At 41.5% G+C, this 14,428-nt stretch overlaps 1 protein-coding gene across 3 annotated transcripts in view; it reads right to left on the reverse strand.

The window, feature by feature from the left end:
- AGTR1 (angiotensin II receptor type 1) overlaps positions 1 to 13,807 on the reverse strand; it is a 51,648-nt gene extending 37,841 nt beyond the window's left edge. Inside the window, exon 1 of one of the 3 annotated variants that reach the window (XM_075132189.1) lies at positions 13,538 to 13,807. The gene's annotated coding sequence lies outside the window, so the exon portion shown is untranslated. Of the gene's footprint in view, positions 1 to 13,355 lie in introns of all 3 variants that reach the window. The other 2 variants (XM_048865220.2, XM_048865219.2) reach the window with 2 other exon arrangements.
- Positions 13,808 to 14,428: the final 621 nt, after the last annotated feature.

Consider the following 14,428-nt stretch of genomic DNA (forward strand, 5'->3'; position numbering starts at 1 on the left):
TTAAATACGTCGGTAATTTTGGGCAAGTCAATGAGACCACTACAGTGCTAAGTGGACAATCAAAGAGGATGAAGAACCAAATTCTGCCACATTTATCCATGTATAAATGGGGATACTCACATAGTAAATTAGTACTCCCTCTGAATAAAAGTGGTAGAATCTGGCCCCAAATTGTTTGTAGCAGACTTCATTGTGGAGAGTGATGGCAAAATACTTATGCTGCCAGAATTGTACAACTCAGTACAGGTTTAATAGTGTTTGTCTGCAAGGAAACAATGTAACTTTTAGCAGTCTGAGTGAGAAATTAATTTAATTAGTTTATTATTAGGTTTACAAATATCAAGTTCTTATTTCTGTGTATTTCAAAGATGTATGTTACCGGTAATAAAGATGAAGCCCAATCAGAGAGAAAGTTACCAAAAACAGAGATGATGGAACAAGTTGAGAAATTAAATAGATTGCCATTGTACTTTATGTTGTGTGGGGCCTCAAGCACCTTCTACTTTAAAAATTAAATATTCTTCAATTGTAATGAATCACCAGGACCAGCTGGTATCCTCCAAAGGAGATCTGAAAGTAGTGAAGAATGGAGCAGCTGCACTACTAACAAATACTTGTAGTCTGCCATTGTAATACAATATATTTTATATCATTTCAACATTTATGGGTCAGAACCTGCTTCACCTGATAAGGAAGGCAGAATCTGGCTTTAACATATAATAGATCATTAAAACATCTACAGTGAAGGTTGGAAGCTGACAATAATACTTAGCATTTAGGTAGCACTTTATATACGGTATTCCAAGCACATAAAAATGGCCACATTCAGTCAGACTAGTGGTCCATCTAGCTCAGTATCCTGTCTTCTGACAGTGATCGATGCCAGATGCTTCAGAGGGAATGAACAGAAGAGGGCAATTTATGGAGTGATCCATCTTCTGTCAGATAGTTCAAGCTTCTGGCAGTCATGATCACTTTCACCCAAATTGTCTTCCACCTTCAGATTCCTAATGACATTGGCCTGGAATGGCTAATAGCCACTGATGGACCTATCCTCCATGAATTCATCTAATTCTTTTTTTGAACCCAGTTATACTTCTGGCCTTCACAACATCCCCTGGCAACAAGCTCCACAGGTTGACTGTGTGAAGAAGTACTTCCTTGTATTTGTTTTAAACCTGCTGCCTATTCATTTCATTGGGTGATTACTGGGTCTTCTATTATGTGACAGGGTAAATAACCCTTCCTTTTTCACTTTAACCAGACCATTCAAGAATCTGTAGACCTCTTTCATATTACCCCTCAGTCATCTGTTTTCTAAGCTGACCAGTCAAAGCCTTTTTAATCTTTCCTCATATGGCAGCCATTCTATACCCCTAATAATTTTTGTTGCCCTTCTCTGTAGCTTTTCTAATCTAATCTATCTTTTTTTCAGATGGGGCTACCAGAACTGCACACACTATTCAAGGTGTGGGCTTACCATGAATTTAGATAGTGGCGTTATGGCGATTTCTGTCTTCTTATCTATCTCCTTTCTAATGGTTCCTAACATTCTGTTAACTCTCTGAACTGCGGATGCACATTGAGCAGATGTTTTCAGAGAACTATCCAGGGTGACTCTAAACACAGTACAGACATTAACAAATGTCATTAGGAATCTGAAGGTGGAAGACAATTTGGGTGAAAGTGATCATGAAATGATGGATTTCATGATCCTAAAGGAAAGGAAGGAGTAAAAGCAGCAGACTAAGGACAACAGATTTCAAAAAAAGCAGACTTTTACAAATTCAGAGACCTGGTAAATAAGGTCCCATTGGAAGAAGTACCTTTAAAGATAGTACCTATCTTTAAAAGGGGGAAAAAAGAGGACCCAGGGAATTATAGACCAGTCAGCCTAACCAGTGATACCTGGAAAGATACCAGAACAAATTATTAAATAATCAATTTGTAAGCACATGGAGGATAATGAACAATAGTCAGGTTGGTTTGACATGATTTGTTTTTGAGAAATCAATGCTATTTTCCATCTGTGACAGGTTTACTGGCTGAGTGGATGGGGGGAAACAGTAGTTGTGATATGCCTTGATTATAGTTAGGCTTTTGATACAGTTGTGCATTGCATTCTCATAAGCAAACAAGGGTGCATGCACAACTGGTTGAAAGACCATACTCAAAGAGTCGTTATCAATGGCTCACTGTGAAACTGGGAGGGCATATTTAGTGGGGCCCCACAAGAGTCAGTCCTGGGTCCAGTACTTTTCAATATTTTCATAAATGACTTGTGTAATGGAGCAGAGAGTATGCTTATAAAAAATTGCAGATAACACCAAACTGGCCAACTGGGAGGTTTTGTAATAACTTTGAAGGACAGAATTAGAATTCAAACTTCCTTAACAAATTGGAGAACAGGTCTAATTCAACAAATTGAAATTCAATAAAGACAAATGCAAAGTGGTTCATTTAGGAAGGAAAACTCAAATTCACAACTACAAAATGGGGAATAATTGGCTCAGTAGTAGTACTGCTGAAAAGGATCTAGGGGTTTGGGTAGATTACAAAATGAATATGAGGCAGTAATGTGATGCAATTGCAAAAAAGGCTAACATAAGAATATAAGAATGGCCATACTGGGTCAGACCAAAGGTCCATCTAGTCCAGTATCCTGTCTTCTGACTGTGGCCAATGCCAGGTGCCCCAGAGGGAATGAACAGAACAGGTAATCATCTAGTGATCTATCCCCGGTCGCCCATTCCCAACTTCTGGCAAACAGAGGCTAGGAACACCATCCCTGCTCATCCTGGCTAATAGCCATTGATGGACCTATCCTTCATGACCTTATCTAGTTCTTTTTTGAACCCTGTTCTTGTCTTGGCTTTACAACATCCTCTGGCAAAGACTGATTGTATGTTGTGTGAAAAAAATGCTTCCTTTCGTTTGTTTTAAACCTGCTGCCTATTAATTTCATTTGGTGACCTCTAGTTCTTGTGTTATGAGAAGGATAAATAACACTTCCTTATTTATTTTCTCCACACCTGTCATGATTTTCTAGACCTCAATCATATCCCCCCTTAGTCATCTCTTTTCCAAGCTGAAAAGTCCCAATCTTATTAATCACTCCTCCTACGGAAGCCATTCCATGCCCCTAACAATTTTTGTTGCCCTTTTATGAACCTTTTCCAATTCTGATAGATCTTTGAGATGGGGAGACCACATCTGCACGCAGTATTCAAGATGTGGGCATATCATTGATTTATACAGAGGCAAAATGATTTTTCTGTCTTATTATCTATTCCTTTCTTAATGATTCACAACATTCTGTTCGCTTTTTTGACTGTCATTGCACATTGAGTTAATGTTTTCAGAGTACTATCCACAATGATTCCAAGATCTCTTTCTTGAGTGGTAACAGCTAATTTAGACTCCATCATTTTATATGTATAGTTGGGATTATGTTTTCCAATGTGCATCACTTTGCATTTATCAACATTGAATTTCATCTGCCATTTTGTTGCCCCATCACCCAATTATGAGAGATCTTTTTGTAGCTCTTTGCAGTCTGCCTTGGTCTAAATATCTTGAGTAGTTTTGTATCATCTGCAAACTTTGCCACCTCACTGTTTACCCCTTTTTCCAGATCATTTATAAATATGTTGAATAGGACTGGTCTCAGTACAGATCCCTGGGGGACACCTCAATTTACCTCTCTCCATTCTGAAAACTGACCATTTATTCCTACCCTTTATTTCCTATCTTTTAACCAATTACCAATCCATGAGAGGACCTTCACTTTTATCCCATGACAGCTTACTTTGCTTAAGAGCCTTTGGTGAGGGACCTTGTCAAAGGCTTTCTGAAAATCTTAAGTACACTATATCCACTGGATCCTCCTTGTCCACATGCTCGTTGACCCCCCTCAAAGAATTCTAGTAGATTGGTGAGGCATGATTTCCCTTTACAAAAACCATGTTGACTCTTCCCCAACAAATTATGTTCATCTATGTGTCTGACATTTTGTTCTTTACTATAGTTTTGACCAATTTGCTGGAGTACTGAAGTCAGGCTACCAGCCTGTAATTGCCGGGATCACCTCTGGAGCCCTTTTTAAAAATTGACGTCACATTAGCTATCCTGTAGTCATTTGGTACAGAAGCAGATTTAAATGATAGACTACAGTTAGTAGTTCTTCAATTTCACAATTGAGGTCCTTCAGAACTCTTGGGTGAATACCATCTGGTCGTAGTGGCTTATTGCTGTTTAGTTTATCAATTTGTTCCAAAACGTCCTCTAATGACACCTCAATCTGGGACAGTTCCTCAGATTTGTCACCTGAAAAGAATGGCTCAAGTTTGGGAATCTCCCTCACATCTTCAGCCGTGAAGACCGATGCAAAGAATTCATCTAGTTTCTCCACAATGGCCTTATCATCCTTGAGTGCTCCTTTAGCATCTCAATCATCCAGTGGCCCCAATGGTTACTTAGCAGGCTTCTGCTTCTGATCTACTTAAAATGTTTTTTTGCTATTACCTTTTGAGTCTTTGGCTAGCTGTTCTTCAAATTCTTTTTTGGCCTTCCTAATTATATTTTTACACTTCATTTGCCAGAGTTTATGCTCCTTTATATTTTCCTCACTAGGATTTAACTTGCACTTTTTAAAGGGTGCCTTTTTGCCTCTCACTGCTTCTTTTATTTTGTGGCTCTCACTGCTTATCATTCTGGGGTGTATTAACAGGAATGGTGCATGTAAGACATGGGAGCTAATTGTCCTTCTCTACTCAGCACTGATGAGGCCTCAGGTGGAGTATTTTGTCCAGTTCTGGGTGCCATACTTTAGGACATATGTGGACATATTGGAGAGAGTCCAGAGGAAAGCAACAAACATGAGAAAAGGTTTAGATATCCTGGCCTGTGAGGGAAGGTTAAAAAAACTGGGCAAGTCTTTAGGCTTTTCTCAAGGAGCATAAGCTCTGGCAAATGAAGTGTCAAAATATAATTAGGAAGGCCAAAAAATAATTTGAAGAACAGCTAGCCAAAGACTCAAAAAGTAATAGCAAAAACATTTTAAGTAGATCAGAAGCAGGAAGCCTGCTAAGCAACTGATGGGGGGGACCTCATAAGTCTTCAAAGATGTTAAGGGCTGTTATAACAAGGATGGTGATCAATTGTTCTCCCTTTCCATTGAAGGTAGCACAAGAAGCAATGGGCTTAATCTGCAGCAAGGGAGGTTTAGATTAGATATTAGGAAAAACTTTCTAAGGAGGTCGTGGAATCCGCATCATTGGAGGTTTTTAAGAACAGGTTGGACAAACACCTGTTGGTGATGGTCTAGGTTGACTTGGTCCTGCAACCTTCTCAAGGTCCCTTCAAGACCTACATTTCTATGATTCTATGAAATTACTCATCACAACATTCCTGTAAGACTGGTGGATAAGTGTTGTTATTCCCATTTTACAGAAGTTGAAGAAACTTGCCTTGGATCATAGAGAGAGTAAGTAGTGACAGAGCCAGGATTAGAATTCAAGCTTTCCTGACTCCCTGTCCTGTGCTCATTTCTCCAGCCCTCACAGAGGTCCAGGGTAGTCCCCACCAGAAAGTTCTAAGAGCAATCCCAGCAATTATGTTCCAGTGAGCTTTACTTTGGTACCACGGATATAGTAGAGAAAATTGATACTAATAAAATTACCTTCTGTGTGAAGGTAGCCTAACTGTATGATAGGAACATTATCCACTGTTTTGTTAAAGGAGAGTAGGAAGATGTAATTTAGTTAGACTTTTTTAAAAAAGTTCCCTTATAAGATGCTTTTAAGAAAATTTGGTAACTGGGTTAGAGATTAATCTTGTTGTGAATCTACACCCCATATTCTTCATAGAAATATTGTTATGATATGAATATGGCATAACTAAGATGTATTTTATGCAAGATGGGTCATGTAAGGTATCATTGGAAAGGTTATGTTTTACTGAATACGATTATCCTATTTGTATACATGTATCACTTCTGTATCTGAAGTTAGGAATATTGACTATGTAACAATTACAACTGTGGTTACACCTGGGAAACACCCACCAGACAGTATGCAGTTGGTCTGGATGAGCCATTAGGAAAGACACGGGGTCTTTGAAGATGTTGCTCTCTCATCTTCCTGGAGTTCCTTCCGGTGGACGTTACAAATAAACCTTGTCTGATGGTGGCTTTAACACTGCAAGGTCATGTGATAATGTCACCTGGTACGGAGTACCACCTTGGACACTGCTGTTATTTTTCAAAGGAAACAAAGGATTCCCGCCTTATGTAAATCCTATTTAAGGGCCGGGAAGTGAGTCAACCAGGGCTCTTCTCCCTTGCCTCCCCACCCAAGAAGGAAGACTGTTGAAAGCACCTGAAGACAAAGGAACTAAGCTGGGGAAAGGCAAGGGCTGAGTCCAGACTGAGACGGGCTCTAGCCTGTGAAGAGAAATAACTGGAACTCTGAGCTGCAGACACTCTGCAACCTGCCTAAAACAACATTTAAGGTGAGAAATTACTATTTGTAACCTGTTTCTTTAGTGTATTATGCTTGTTTGTGTGTGTTGTTTTATTTGCTCTGTAATCTGTTTTGTTCTGTTTGCTGTGCCTTATAATCACTTACAATTTACCTTTTGTAATTAATAAACTTTATACCGAAACTCAGTTTGTGCAATTCATAACTGGGGGGGGGGGGGGGGGCGGCAAAAGCTCTGCATATCTCCCTCCACCTTGAGGGGGTGGGTGATTTTTAGGCGCTTATGCTATATAGATCTCTACACAGCACAAGATGATATAATTTTGGGTTTACATTCCAGAGGGTGTGTGCACAGGAGAGCGGGGCATTCCCCTAGCTGAGTCTTCCCACATAGAGTTAATCTCAGACTCTGTGTGATTCTACAGCTAGGTGTGCCCCTGTGTGTGTGTGTGCTGGAAAGGGACTTGATAGCCTATCACAGCAGCACAGAGTAAGGGAAACGCAGGCTGGTAGGACAGGTGGGCTCAGTGGGACCCCAGCACATCCGGCGGCATCCCGAAAAGGGGGTCCAACCTGTCACACTTGTCATAGGTTAAAAACTGATTAAGACAAAGAAAGCAAAGAATAGGAGTAAATGACATGGAAAGATATTAATAGTGGGGAGGTATACCTCTGTGCAGGGCAAGAATAGCACTTCTAAAACACCTGTTGATACCCACTCAGTGCATGCAGCTAAATGGAGCAGGAGCATGGGTATAGAAAATGCAGTGTATTCAGTAGGGAAGAGGAACCAGGGGCTGTTGGAGGTTGCTGCTGCTAGGGAGAGGTGGGTAGCAGAGTGTGTGTCTCTCTCTCTCTCTCCATTCCAGGACCTCAAAGAGGCACTTGCCTCTCTGTTTCCAGCTCCTCTCATGCTTACATTAAACAACATTGAGAGAGAACATTGAACAGAGACAGTTGACCTACCCTCAACCCTTTGGGTACCTGGAGCATAGGTGGGGGGATAGTGGGGCAGAGGGAAAGGAAGCCTCCCAGGAGAAAAATGATAGGGAGAAAAGGAGGAGACAGAAGTGGAAGTGTGGGGAGATAAATTCAAGGACAGAGTGAAAGAGAAAGGGGAACTTCAGCGGTGTGTGGAGAAAAGCTTGTTACCCCTATGAAGGTAGATTGCATGGTACATATGTTATTTAGGCAACAATGTTCAGGGTGATTGCTCACCTTTTGTGCCAGGTACTTCAAGCAGACAAGCTTGCTAGGAAAGAGCAATACTAGAAAGAGGGCCAGCCGCAGGATATTGCCAAGAGAAAGAACATTTTCTATTGAAGTCAGACAAAATGTTTCTTTTCCTTGCACAAGCCTGCCAAGATGAAAGGAAAGTTGTTGTGCAGAAGTTTCCAGGAATGTTTCCCCAGCTTTACATAGTCTGTCTGAGGTAGAAATGCTGAGGCACAATACTCCATTCAGTATACACCTGTAAGTTTTGGGCAAGGTTAGAGTGGAGTGCGAAATCTGTTCTATTTGGGGTCTTCTACAGCACCTATCAAGTGGTGTCTAAGCACTGTGGTGTCATTAGCCAGCAATCGGGAAATGTGTATGTTCTGAGAAGTAAGGAGCGGGGCAGTAGAGGTACCCACTCTTGCTTTTCTATCAGGGAGTCTCCCCTCAGGGGACTCTATCATCAGACACTTGGTAATATCCATTATTTCTGTGGTCTTGTATCTAACACAGCTATTTCCTAAAAGGCACCAGGGAGAGCATCTTCCCTTCATGTGCCGCCTTGTCACCCTACATCTTAGGGTGCTTGACTTTAGCACGGTTCTTCAGATACTGCCAGTGCTGCCTTCTGCTGCTGTTTCAATTTTTCTCTCCCCCACATCATGCCACTAACTGATGCCTTGTTTTATCAGTGTGAGGTTGCCTTCAGTTTTTACCCCTTTTCTACCCCTACAGGAGATGTGCTACTGAATAATGATACCAGATAAACACCACAAATGATAACCAAGCATGCTAGCCAATATTTGTACATAGTTGATACATGTCGTGCCGGGATAGTTCTATCTCGCAGATACCATATGGAATGAAGATTGCAAGAGGTAATTAGGAGAGTAAATCTGTAATAGTTTGAGGAGGTAGCACAACAGTGAATAGAAAGATCACACCTTGCTGATCATCCTGTTTTCCACTTTTAGTTATGATTCAGTTGAAAGCCCAAAGTCATTTTAGCCTGGTCCATCATTTATCTAAAAGATAAGTCTGTAAATGATTAGACTAACCATTTAGTTTCATGGACATTTTTGTTGCGAGCTATCACAGTTGCTATGATTTATAGTAAAAACAATCTCCCAAGACTGCTGGCTAAAAAAGACCCAAAACAAAGTACCAGGAACTATATATTTTATGGTGTCTAAAATATTCTTATTATTCATTGAGTTCCCCAAAGTGTTCAAAATAATGCAGATTCTTCTTAGTGCGAAGACATGGGCTAAACACCTTTACCAAATACTATTTTTTGCCAAAATATATTTTGCAAAGTATAAAAGTTAGAAACAGCAGAACAATAGGGATTAGTTAGAGCAGGGGTTCTCAAACTGGGGGTCGGGATCCCTTAGGGGGTCGTGAGGTGATTACATGGGGGGTCGTGAGCTGTCAGCCTCCACTCTAAACCCCGCTTTGCACCCAACATTTATAATGGTGTTAAATATATTAAAAAAGTGTTTTTAATTTATAAGGGGGGGTCGCACTCAGAGGCTTGCTATGTGAAAGAGGCCACCAGTACAAAAGTTTGAGAACCACTGAGTTAGAGAAAGTTGATCAATATTTCAGATCAGGTACCTACAAAGAAGGGAAAGAAGCATGAACATTTGTATGTAGCTCTGTCTACTTTTAACTTTTCTTCAGAAGCTCTGATTTGCTACTGAGTATTTGACTGAAGAGTGCACAACTGTATTGGGTGAGAAAGTATGGTGTGAGATACTTGTACACTCATGCTCCTTTAGGCAGTGGTGTTTTCAGAGGGCCTGCTCTGTAAGTGGTACACGTAAATGGAAATGATATTGGGGGAGAAATCTGTTGATGTCATTTAAACTGGAAGAAAATGTGTCTAACAAAAGCTTGCCCTGATCCGATACCTTGCTCTACACCTTGTAGAGTGTGGAATTATGTTAAAGTCCTAAGTGGGAACAGGAGATTAAAATTACGCCACGTTTAGTAACTTTGCTATATGCCTGCAGCTCCTGTTGTGTTCAGTAGGAGTTCTGCATATGAAACCACAGACAGGAATTGATCCTTTGTGAAGTTCACTGGGGAAGAGAAGGAGATGGAATTGTTAGGCACATAGCAGTGTGCCTAAAATTCAGAAAACACTGTAGGTTTTACATAACAGGTCAGATGCTGAAAATGTGAAGAATTATAGTCAAGAGAGCTGTTACTTATTCTCCTGCTACTGCTTGGCATCTCGTTGGGGCCATACTGGGAAATGGTTGCAGTCTGAGCACTGCAGGAGAATACTGATCATTATAGAGGAGCTTTGGGCTGGCAAGAAACTTGGCTGGTTTTTTTCCACATGTGAAAAAGATGTTCCAGAAATATCCTGAAGAAAATGGAAGATTAGTTAGTACTTGAATGCATGACTGTGAATGTTTGGTCTAGTATCCATACGTGGGGCTCTCCTTTCTCGCTAGTGAGGGTTGTTTAATTGGTACTCTGTTTGTGACTGGAGCTTGTAATTTATATAACTTTTTTGAAACAATGACATTCCCATATTTGTGTAGTTAATGTGACCCATGGTATGGAAGCACAGGGGATTGCCAGAGAGATTGGTAATACTGAAATAAGAGATTGGATTTTTAAATATTTATTCCTTTACAACATATGGTATTTAAAATGATTACAGTACAGAAACGTATGCAGTGGGCCCAAATAAATGCAGTGCTTTCCCACCATCTGAAATGAAATTGTCAAGAATGTGAAGTATCGTACTCTGAATATTAGCACTTTCTGAACACCTTCTGCTCCAGAGAGCAGCTCCCTTTATATATTCATGATATCTGCTTAATTTACTGAGTAAAATAAATATTTCCTACCTCTTACACATAATAGCTCTGGAGATCCCATACAGCACCAGGAGACTGAAATGGAATCGATTCTGGCTCATGCATTATCAGCAGAATTGTTAATTAAATTCAGATTATGGAGACTCTAGTGGTGTTAATCCATGAGCCAGAAAAAAAATCCATTTGATTTTGAGATCCCAGGCTGAGTTTGGATGGCTGGTAGCCTTCAAAACTAGCTTTTAACTGAACAGATTTTATCCAGAAGTCATTGAGAAGCAATAAATATGTAACACCATGATGACAATTTCAGTCAGTTCTCATAGTAGACCAGCACTTTAAAAGAATAGATTATCTAACCCAAGAAGAGTTTCATGTATCAGTTATGCTGTAGACTTCAAGGGGGGAAAAATCACCTTTATGTGTGCAAATACAGTCCAATATTTCAACAGTGTAATTAAAGTGTAAATAGGACTCTATTTCCACAATCTGTCTCTCTGCCTCTTTCTTTTACACACTTACAATAGTGACAAAAAGGAAGCAACCAGGCAGACATTATTATCAGTTTGCAGATAAAATGTAGAACTGAACTTCTTTTTTGTCTTACACTGGGAGATTAATTAACAATTTCTAGAGTGGTGATGTAACCTGACAAGACAGCATGCTCTGCCTTTCTGCAATGTTGTGGTACTAACACCTCTGGCTGTCATTATTGCCATAGAAACGGATAGCTTCCCATTACCATGGGTTGTATGGCATGTGCAAATTGCAAAGTGCTGTTCCCTGGCTAGAAGATAGGACATGTCACGCCCCTGAAAACAATGGGCCTGATTCTCCTTTCCCCTTCTCTGGTGTAAATCAGGAATTAACTCAATTTCAGTCAACAAAATGCACAAGTGTAACTAAGAGAACTGTGCCCACTATTTTCAAATCTCAAGATGAACATCGTTCCCCCTACAACAAGCAGTAAAGGGGCAGATTAGCTTCCCACTCTTGGCAATACTCTTAGCAAATACATCAGGAAGTACTCAAGGGATATATTCCTGACTTAACATTGCTGTGAGAATGTGGTGCAGGGTTTGTAGAGATGAAAAGTACACAACAGATGCTCAGTTCCTGCTGGAGAATTATACCAGTAAAGCAAAAACTAGTCTAAGCTCCACCCTTCCAACCCTCAGTTTAATTGTTGCTTAATATTTAGACATTTTGTGGTGTTTTAAAAGATTATGATGGCAATAAAACAAAAAGGATCACCCTAATCAAGAGATTGAAAGGTTTGTCTAATCATAAAACGCTGCTGCCACAGCACTTTAACATCACCACATTAATTACCGGCTTTAGGCCATATTCAGCCCCTCTTATTCAGGCAGGTCCTACTGACTTTAATTCTAATGTACTGTAGCGTTGTTGTGTTCATACAGCTATGTTAAAGGGAGTGGTGATTTCCCATCAAGAATATAAGAACAAAACCTCTCCAAATTCAGTACTTCCAGCAAGTACAAGTGACAGGTTCACTGAGTTTATTCACTGAACTTCCCCACATTATGGCACTTGGTTTTTAAAATACACTATTGCTACACTCCAATACCTGTGGAAATTCAAAATGAATTGCAAACTGTTGTGGTCTGAATCCTGCCATTCATTCCAATTGACTCTCTATTAATTTCAGAAGAGTTGCATAGGTGTAACAAAGGGCATAATTTGACTCTGCAAGTTGATTACTTGTAAATACTGGGAACCAATTGGTGATTTATCCAGTTGCTTTGCTGGCACCAATGGGTTTGCTCAAATCTTGAGATATTCCAGGATGCATGTCTGTAAATAACATATCATAGATTTTTACAAGCATTGTACCTCATACATTTAACGGCTGCAGTCACTTAAATATTAAATGTTAAAATATGGAAACGTCCTGTTGTATTTTTTTTTCACATTCAGAAAAAACTGAATGAAATTTGGTTATGCAGGTAGAAATTTACAAAATCTAGACCAAACCAATATCTGATACGAGATAGCAAAAGCTGCATTTCGAATGTTCAGTCTGGATCTGTAATAAAAGCAAATAGAAGAGATTTCACCATTGGCATCTCTGGTGCCTTTAATGGAGTTACACCAGGACTCCCTATGGCCCGTTATGAATAGCTGGAATAATCTCCTGAGTCAGAGGGGTCACTGCTCTAAATTCCATCACTTTTGGTAAGTGGCATCTTTACTCTGTCTTGGAACTGTTGACAAGATATTAGAGAGCATCCGCATGCCATGGCTGCGCGTTTGCAAGCTGGCCCTATCTAGCTAGCCGCAAAATAAAGATAAATATGTGGCATGGTTTCAATAAATTGGCCTTGATGCAACGGTACTATCTTCATGCTGGGGTCTGCTTGGAGATGATTGCATTTTGGCAAGGGAAAAGGGATTCCACTTCCAACTTTATACAAAGTATACATTTATCATAAAACTATGGAACAGATCAGAAACCGTGGATACATTTTTTCATTAGGCAACTGGACATTTTTTCTGTGAAAATAAGAGTAAATTAAAATAATCTGAACTAATACTCCCCTGATGAACATGAAACAAAAACACCTTCCAAGGGAAAATGTATTGCTCAACAAATACGAATTAACTCCCTCAAATATGCTGTACCCGTATCGTCCTGCAATTCTGTCCTATCAATTAACTTTAAAAAGCAATTGAACCAAGACACAATGCAGAATAGATTTTAGTGCTCTCATAAAGCAAATGCAAAAAAGCCTTAAAACTTTTCACTTCTGTCTAGAAAGCAACCCCCGCAGCGCTTGAGCGGCAGATGAGCACAAAGCCAACTTACCTGACCCTGGCGTGGGGAGAGGGCAGGAAAACCACAAGGGCGGTTACTACCTCAGTTACTGGCAGACTTAGAGTTACTGCCCCCTCCTCGGTGCTGCTAAAGCACCCGCACCCCAGGCGCCCTCAATACAGTCTGTGCATGAAGCCCCGGCTGGAAACACTTACGAGGCAGCAGGAACTTACAGGCTGGTGCGCACGCCGCGTGGTGAGCGGGCGGTGCAATGGCCAAGCCGGGAGGTCCCGCCCGGGCTCTCTGCGCGCTGTCTGGAGCTGTGCAGCATCTAGCCGGGCGAGCCGCTCAGCCCTGGGCGAGCCAGGCTCCTCCGGGTCTTCCCCGCTCTGCTAGGAGCAGCCCGCCGCCGGCCCGCCTGTCCCCTGGATAATTGGCCGCGGCTGTCACGCGCTGGTATCCCTTTGCGGCTCGGACCCCCAACATTTATAGCAAGAGGCACAGCCGGGTCCCGCTAGTCTCTCACTCCCCTCCTGGGAGACCCCCCTGTGCCCTCTGCCCCTCCCACTTCCCCCCACGCAGGAGTGGAGCCGAGAGACTCCCCCTAATTCATCAGCCCCCTTCCTCTCCTCCGGTTGCTGCCGCTTGACCCCCCCCCCTCCCCGGGGTGCAGTTTGCATCCAGAGTCGGGCAAGGCTGCGTTGTCTGCCTCTTCCCACTGGGCTCCGCCGCCGCTGCACACGGCGCTGGACTGGTCTTTCTACCTTTTAATTACACGCCTGGAGCTGGGAACTTTTCGTTCCTCCTCCAGAACTTGGCCCAGTGGGAGGGGAATCGAGGGGACTGAACGAGCTGCAACTTCGCTCTGCGTTGTCTGGGCTGCTCTGTTTCCGATATTCCCCTTTCGGTTGTTCAGCTGTTTGCTGGCCACTTGCGTGCGTTGGAAGGGGAAGACACACATGTTGTGGCGAGCGCTGAATAAAATAAAGGCGACCTTGTACACGGGTTTCCTGCTTCCCTGCCATTAGTACAGAAGAGCTCAGTGTCCTATATTTCACACCCTAAAACAGCGTCCAATAGACATGCTGCCCGGGAGCCCGAGGGAAAAAAGTTACTTTAGAGGG

The sequence above is a fragment of the Caretta caretta genome, chromosome 9 (genome assembly GCF_965140235.1).
Source record: "Caretta caretta isolate rCarCar2 chromosome 9, rCarCar1.hap1, whole genome shotgun sequence".
In the NCBI taxonomy this organism is placed as follows: Eukaryota; Metazoa; Chordata; order Testudines; family Cheloniidae; genus Caretta; species Caretta caretta.